Genomic DNA, 7,596 nt, shown 5'->3' on the forward strand with positions numbered 1-7,596 from the left:
AGTACCATTGGCAGTTTTTCTGTTAGATGGGAAAGCAGAGCGCTGGTGGATAGGCCAGCAGGAGGCAAAATTTCAAGGGAAGTTAAATTCGTTGATTACTTGGGAAGAATTTTCTGAGGAATGCCGATCGTGGTTTGTACCTCCTTCTACGCGACAGCAGATGCATGAGACTTTTCTGAGACTTGTTCAGGGGAGCAGGACTGTTATGCAGTATGAGGCAGAGTTTACTTCTTTAGCCAGATATGCTCCGCAGTTAGTGAGTACTTCTGCTGAGAAGTGCTATCGATTTCTGAGGGGACTACGAGATAGTCTGAGGCAGCCTTTAGTGCCATTTCATATTTCTGATTTCTCTGAGCTTGTGGAGAGAGCTCGTTTGATAGAGAATGATCTAATGGCTACTCAACAGCGGTTGACTGCGAACAGGAAGAGGTTTGGGGGTGATGCTTCTAGCGGTGGTTCTTCTGGCAAGAGGAGATTTATTTCCGGAGACTCCAGCCACTACCAGTACGACTAGTTCTGGATCTATCAGTGGGGCACCTGTGTGCCAAAGTTGTGGACGATGACATTTTGGCCAGTGTTACAAGATGACTGGTCAGTGCTTCAGATATGGTCAGCCAGGACATCGGATTGCAGAGTGTCCACAGGCTGGATTTGATAGACGATCTGAGTTCCGATCTGATACTAGACCTGTTGGTTTAGCAGGAAGGCCGAGGATTGTTCCTCCATGCACTGTGACTGAAGGATCCTCTGGTGGTAGAGGTGGTGGGTCGAGTTCTGTGGCACGGAGACCACCCATTGGTAGTCGGCGGGAGTCTAGTGGTTCAGTAGCTCCAGCTCCAGTTCAGCCTCGAGTATACAGTTTGAGTCAGCAGGAGGCTCGAGACGCTCCGGATGTGGTGACAGGTACGATTCATATTTCTGATCAGCCCTGTCGTGTTTTGTTTGACTCTGGAGCCAGTCACTCATTTCTTTCCGAGCGTTGTTTTGATGCTTTGCGTCTGGATTCTATTTTGCTACCGGTTTCTCTTTCTGTTATTTTGCCGGCTGGAAGCAATTTGATTGCCCGAAAATTTTGTTTTTGTGAGATTGATATTTCTGGCAATAAGTGGAAATCGAGTTTGATTTTGTTGTCGATTTCTTCTTATGATATGATTTTGGGTATGGATTGGCTGAGTCTGTATGAGGCTCAGATTGACTGTTTGAAGAAGCAAGTGAGCTTGCTTATGGATGGTGAGAGATGTGTATTTCAAGGATTAAGAGGAGTTTTATCTTGTTTGATTTTTATGTTGGAAGTCAAAAGATTGTGGAAGAAAGGTTGCCCAGTATTTTTGGCTTCTATACGGGATATGAACATAGATGTGAGTTCTCTTTCTGATATACCGATTGTACGGGAGTTTTCAGATGTATTTCCTGAGGAGTTGGTTGGCTTACCTTCGGATAGAGATGTTGAGTTCTCTATTGATATTTTTTCGGATACATCTCCGATATCGAAAGCTCTGTACAGGATGGCACCGAAGAAACTTTCTGATTTGAAAGTTCAGCTCCAGGAGTTGGTGGATAGAGGATTTATTCGTGCTAGTGTTTCTCCTTGGGGAGCACCTATACTATTTATGAAGAAGAAGGATGGAACACTCCGTATGTGTGTTGATTATAGAGATTTGAATAAAGTCACGATCAAGAACAAGTATCCATTACCACGGATTGATGACTTGTTTGATCAACTTTCTGGTTCTTTTGTATTTTCGAAGATTAATTTGAGATCTGGATATTATCAGGTGAAGGTGAAGGAAGCTGATGTGTTGAAAATAGCTTTCAGTACTCGGTATGGGCACTACGAGTTTTTGGTTATGCCTTTTGGGGTAACCAATGCACCTGCTATTTTCATGGATCTGATGAACATAGTGCTCAAGGAGTATCTGGATCAGTTTGTAATCGTCTTTATCGACGATATTCTGGTGTATTCTGCTTCTGAGGAAGATCATACCAGACATTTGAGCATTGTATTGGAGACTTTAAGACAGCATCAATTATATGCTAAGTTTTCCAAGTGTGAATTCTGGTTGAAGAGCCTTTCTTTTTTGGGGCATGTGGTGAGCGGTGAAGGTATCTCTGTTGATCCCCAGAAGATTCAAGCTGTTGCTGATTGGCCAAGGCCTACTATGGTATTTGAGGTACGTAGTTTCTTAGGCATGGCCAGATATTATAGAATATTGTGAAGGGATTTTCTCAGATTTCTACGCCTCTGATGAGACTGACTCAAAAGTCAGTAGCTTTTATTTGGATATTGGAGTGTGAAGCTAGTTTTTAGAAGTTGAATGATTGTTTAACTTCAGCTCCAGTGTTAGCACTTCCGTCAGGTACGGAAGGATTTCAGGTGTTCAGTGATACTTCACTGAAAGGTTTGGGCTGTGTTCTGATGCAGCATGATAGGGTAATTACTTATGCTTCGAGACAGTTGAAACCACATGAAAAGAATTACCCGATGCATGATTTGGAGTTGGCTGCAGTTGTTTTTGCTTTGAAGATTTGGCGTCACTACTTGTATGGCGTCAGATGTGAGATCTTAACGGATCATAAGAGCTTGAAGTATATATTCACTCAGAAGGATTTGAATTTGAGGCAAAGAAGATGGCTTGAGTTGATCAAGGACTATGACCTGACGATTCAGTATCAGCCTAGCAAGGCTAATGTGGTGGCAGATGCTCTGAGCAGGAAGTCTTCTGGATTATCAGGTATTCAACTCACTTTTGATGACTATCTGATACGAGACATGGAGAGGTTATAGTTAGAGGTGATTTCCTCTACTGGTGCGGATTCTGGTATTTTGACTCAGATGAACATTCAGTCTTCCCTGGAAGAAATGATTCAGGAAGCTCAGAAGTCAGACTCCGACTATTCAGTAAGGATTGGGTACGAGGTTGCATTTCAGTACGTCTTTTCATCCGCAAACTGACGGACAGTCTGAGAGAACTATCCAGGTATTGGAAGATCTTCTGCGATTATGTGTCTTGGACTTTGGAGGAAGCTGGGAAGATCATATTCCTTTGATCGAATTTGCTTATAATAACAGTTTTCAGTCCAGCATTGGTATGTCACCTTATGAAGCTTTGTATGGCCGAAAGTGTAGAACTCCTTTGACTCTGACTGAGGTAAAGATAGACAAGAAATGGGTGCTATATTTGTGGATGAAACTGTTAAAAAAATCAATTTGATTAAAGAAAGATTGAAAGCTGCACAAGATCGACAACAGAAGTATTACAATTAGAAGCACAGATTTGTGGAATTTCAGATTGGTGACTTTGTCTTTGTCAAGGTTAGTCCGATGAAAGGAGTCAGCAGATTTGGAAGGGTGAGTAAGCTTAGTCCAAGGTATGTTGGACCGTTTGAAATCCTTGAAAGGATTGGTAAGTCTGCTTACAGACTGTTACTATCTGATCAGATGTCTGATGTTCATAATATTTTTCACGTATCTACTTTGAAAAAGTGGATATCTGATTATGGAAAGAAATTATCTGCTGATGAAGTGAAGATTCAGGAGAATCTGAGGTATGAAGAAAAACCTGAGTTGATTTTGGCTTATGATGTTCGTAAGTTAAGAAGTAAACAAATTCCTATGGTTAAAGTTCAGTGGAAGCACCAAACAGCACGAGAAGCGACTTGGGAGAAGGAGTCAGACATGAGGCAAGCATATCCGTATCTTTTCTGACTGAGTTTTGGTTTGGCAATGTCGAGGACGACATTTTTCTGAAGTTGGGGAGATTGTAAAGACCATTTTTGCTCCCAGGTTTGTCCGGACGAAGTTTGATCGTCCGGGACGATCGGTACAGGTTGTGCAGGAAAACAGTTATGGTTGCATGGTTCGTCTGGACGAAATTCGGATCGTCTGGATGAAAATCGTCTAGAGGGCAAGTCGTACGGGACGATAATTAATTTCGTCTGGAAGAAAATCATCCATAGCCCAAGTCATCCGTGACGGTAATTAATTTCATCTGGACAAAATTCGTCCAGAGCCAAATCGTCCAGAGACGAAGTGCGATCGTCCGGGATGATCAGTCTGGATATATAAGAATAAGATATTTTTTGAAAGGAAAAGGACGTCTAGGAGAGAGAAAAATGAAGGAAAAGAGGATTTTTGGGCGACTCCGGTCTGTTTTCGTCCGTTGTGACAGTTAGAGAAGTTGACTGACTCGAGGTAAGGAACATTCCGCCTTTCTCAATTTTCAGAAACGAGATTTTTGACGCATTTTATGTTCCGAATTTTGTTTCCATTAGCGAATTTCTGGTATTATTTTCCTCTGACAAAGGTTTTGCTGCGTAACTTTTAGTATGTCTCTGAGATGATAATTATGCACATTTTGAGTATTTTCTGGAAGATTTGTACCAGACATTTCAGATTCTGCCGTGTTTTAATTGATCTACAAATTATCAAGATGTTGAAAAATATTTTGTCAGTACAATGAAAGTCTTATAATATTGTTGTGAATGTTCTATGGTAATTTGGTGAATTTCTAAATATGTGAATTTTGTGTAAATTTCGTATACTGTCGTTATGCCGCTGAATTTTCGTACGATTTCTGAATTTCTGAAATAAGATGATTTGCATGAATTGATTATTTGTATGCTATCAGAAGGGAGTTATAAGGGGCCGAAATCCTTTGTGATTTCGTTGTCTAGGTCCGGGAAGGGAGACATAAGGGGAAGTTCTGAAATCTGAAATTCTGTATATATATTCTGTTCTGGTGCTATAGGCACAAAAGGGAGCTATGAGGGGAAGTTCTGGTGCTATATGCACAAAAAGGGAGCCATAAGGGGAAGAGGGGAAGTTCCGACATCTGGAAGGAAGTTCTGTTCTGAAATTATCTGTTCTGTAAAGCTGTAATGTGATTTTATCTGATTTCTGTACGACTCTGATTATTCCGTATGATTCTGTCTGCTCTGTGACATGAAAGATTTATTATATGATTTCAGTTTCAGTATTCGATGTTTGATTTCCGATTGAGCTATTATCTGTTCTGTCTGTTATACGATTTCTGTATGATTGTACGAATTCTTTACGGATACTTTTCTGATGTGATTTCTTATGTGAGTTTATGATGATTTTGATTGGTGATTGATGTCTTTCTGAGCTGTTAGCTCATCCTTGTTTCTGCGTGGTTTTCAGGTTCTGGGAAAGAGAAGGAGGTATTGGACTAGACGTTCTGAGTCTGATCTATGATTAGGTACTTGATACTTTTGTTTTTTGTACAGTCATGATTTTTCTGTTCTGTTCTTTCCATCTGAAGTTATGTACTGTATCTGTATAAGATTATTTTGATGTAAGAAAAGATAGATGAACTGCGCTGTGTTTGGATGTTTATAGTTGCTCTGTGTTTTGCTGTCTGTGTTATGTTTGGAAGAAAGTTCTGAAACAAATTCCAAAGCCAGATCCTGGATTTGAAAGCTTCGTCGCGGCCGGATGCAAGCGGGATCCGTCCCGGTCGGGTTGGGTCATGACATATATTGAGCTTAGAAATCCCAACAGGTCACTGAAACCTATAATTGAATTCAAAGCACGGTAAAAGAGCAATATGCATGTCAACAGTCAAATCACAGCAATTAAAATCATATGATCACTGAACTAATGTAAAAATAGTAAAATTTATACGCAATAGCAATATAATCTATAAATAGCAAAACACTATGGTACAAGCATAAATCAATATCTCATTCTCGAGCTCAATATCTCAGTTACCTGCTCAATAAATCTTATAAATCATGTGCTCAGTAAATTACATGTTTAATATAAGTACAATGAATTAGTAGTTTCAAATAGTATTAATATCTATATCAATAATAGTAACAAAATAGTGACATGAGAAGTAGAATAATACAATAATAATAAATTCGTATAGTAGTAATAAATCCATACAAAAATATGAATAATGCCTTAAAACATGCATTTAAATAGGCATACTAAACAAGTAAGAAGTCCTAACTATCATAATATTTTTCAGTGTTAGAATCATTGTAAGTAAATTATTGGCTTAGTAAATAGAGTCATCACTCTTTACATGTTGGCACTGTAATGATCTCCTTATAACTCTCAACTAGTGTATCACATGAATTCATAGATGATAATACCAAACCACAGTATTTAAAGGAAAGCCTGTCAGCCCACCATCCTCTACATGTTAATCAGTCTCCAACCAACGGGTTAACCAGTCTTTACTTATTTTGTTCACACACCCACATTATTATTAAAATACTATAACAGTAATAGCGACCAGCTATCACTTAAGCGCATATCCATATTTATTTTCAAAGCATTGCAGTAAATAATACATAATTGAGCTTAATTAAGAACATGTCAAAATGTCATAACGAGAGACAACAAAGAATCCTACTAGGAAAAATGAATATTTTTAAAATATTACCAAACTACCAAGAATTATATAAAATAATGTTTAAGACTTTTATTATAATATACTACTATTTTTGGATATCAAAACAATTTTTTTGGTAGACAAAAATCATTGTATTTTTAAAATCACCGAGTAAAAAATCTCAAATAAATACTCAAAATGCTCATAATCATGATCTCTATAATATATAAAAAATTAAGTGGTAAAATTTTTGCCAATACAAAGTTATTTATATTTTTTGATAATGAAAACACAAATTTGATCAGGAGAATGCCAAAAACATTAAATCTTTGAAATTAGAAATATGATAAAGGTTCCTTAAAATAAGATGAGCTAATTTTCCAACTGACCCAATGGACAAAAATCACACTGCGGCCTCCAAATCTAAGCTTCCTCTTTCTCTTTCCTCACATATTCCTCTCATTTCAAGATCTCTGTTGTCGAATTTGAGAGAAGAAAAAGGATTTTTTATAAAGTTCTTAATTAGTGCGTTAGGATATTTTGAATAAAATAATATTTTAATATTATATTATTAATTTAATTAATTTCTTTTAGTATAAAATTAAAATAAATTATTTTAGGACTTTAAGAATTAAAAAAAATATATCTATATAAAAAATTTTAATTTTTAAAAAATATCGATAAAATCAATATGTAAATTGGACACCTAACGATTCCGAAATCCTCACTTGTACCAGTTGGTATCAAATTCATAAGGATTTTCGCTAATGACCAAAAATTACAAAAAAAAAAAAAAATTGTAAGCAAACTACTACAATAAAAACATGATGGAAAAGTTTGATTGAGATTTATAGTTATAATGACTCCATAAAAAATTAATAAAGTCAAAATATGGGCTATTGAATTCTACCCACCATGAGAAAATGTCGTCCCCGATATTTTCCTTAAGGATTTAGGCATAAAATCAAAATTAATCAAATCCGTCCAATTAAAGCTCAAATCAAATTAAAATAAAATCAAAACTCATCAAAAATCATACAGTCATGTTGTTCATTGTATCACATATCATTCACTTATACATGCAAACTAATTAACCTTAATCTACCCAATCTACACAACTCTCAATCAATTCCTACAGCTTTGGTAATAATCAATTCTTCCAATAACTATGCTCTGATACCAACTGTGATGCCCCAAAATCTAAAATTAAAATAATTATTTTTTTAATCTTTTT

At 37.0% G+C, this 7,596-nt stretch overlaps 1 pseudogene; it reads left to right on the forward strand.

Annotated features, from left to right (window-relative positions):
• Positions 1 to 584: 584 nt before the first annotated feature.
• LOC114580766 lies at positions 585 to 5,215 on the forward strand (annotated as a pseudogene).
• The last annotated feature ends 2,381 nt before the right edge of the window (positions 5,216 to 7,596 follow it).

Source organism: Dendrobium catenatum, unplaced genomic scaffold (genome assembly GCF_001605985.2).
Source record: "Dendrobium catenatum unplaced genomic scaffold, ASM160598v2 fragScaff_scaffold_1252, whole genome shotgun sequence".
Classification (NCBI taxonomy): domain Eukaryota; kingdom Viridiplantae; phylum Streptophyta; class Magnoliopsida; order Asparagales; family Orchidaceae; genus Dendrobium; species Dendrobium catenatum.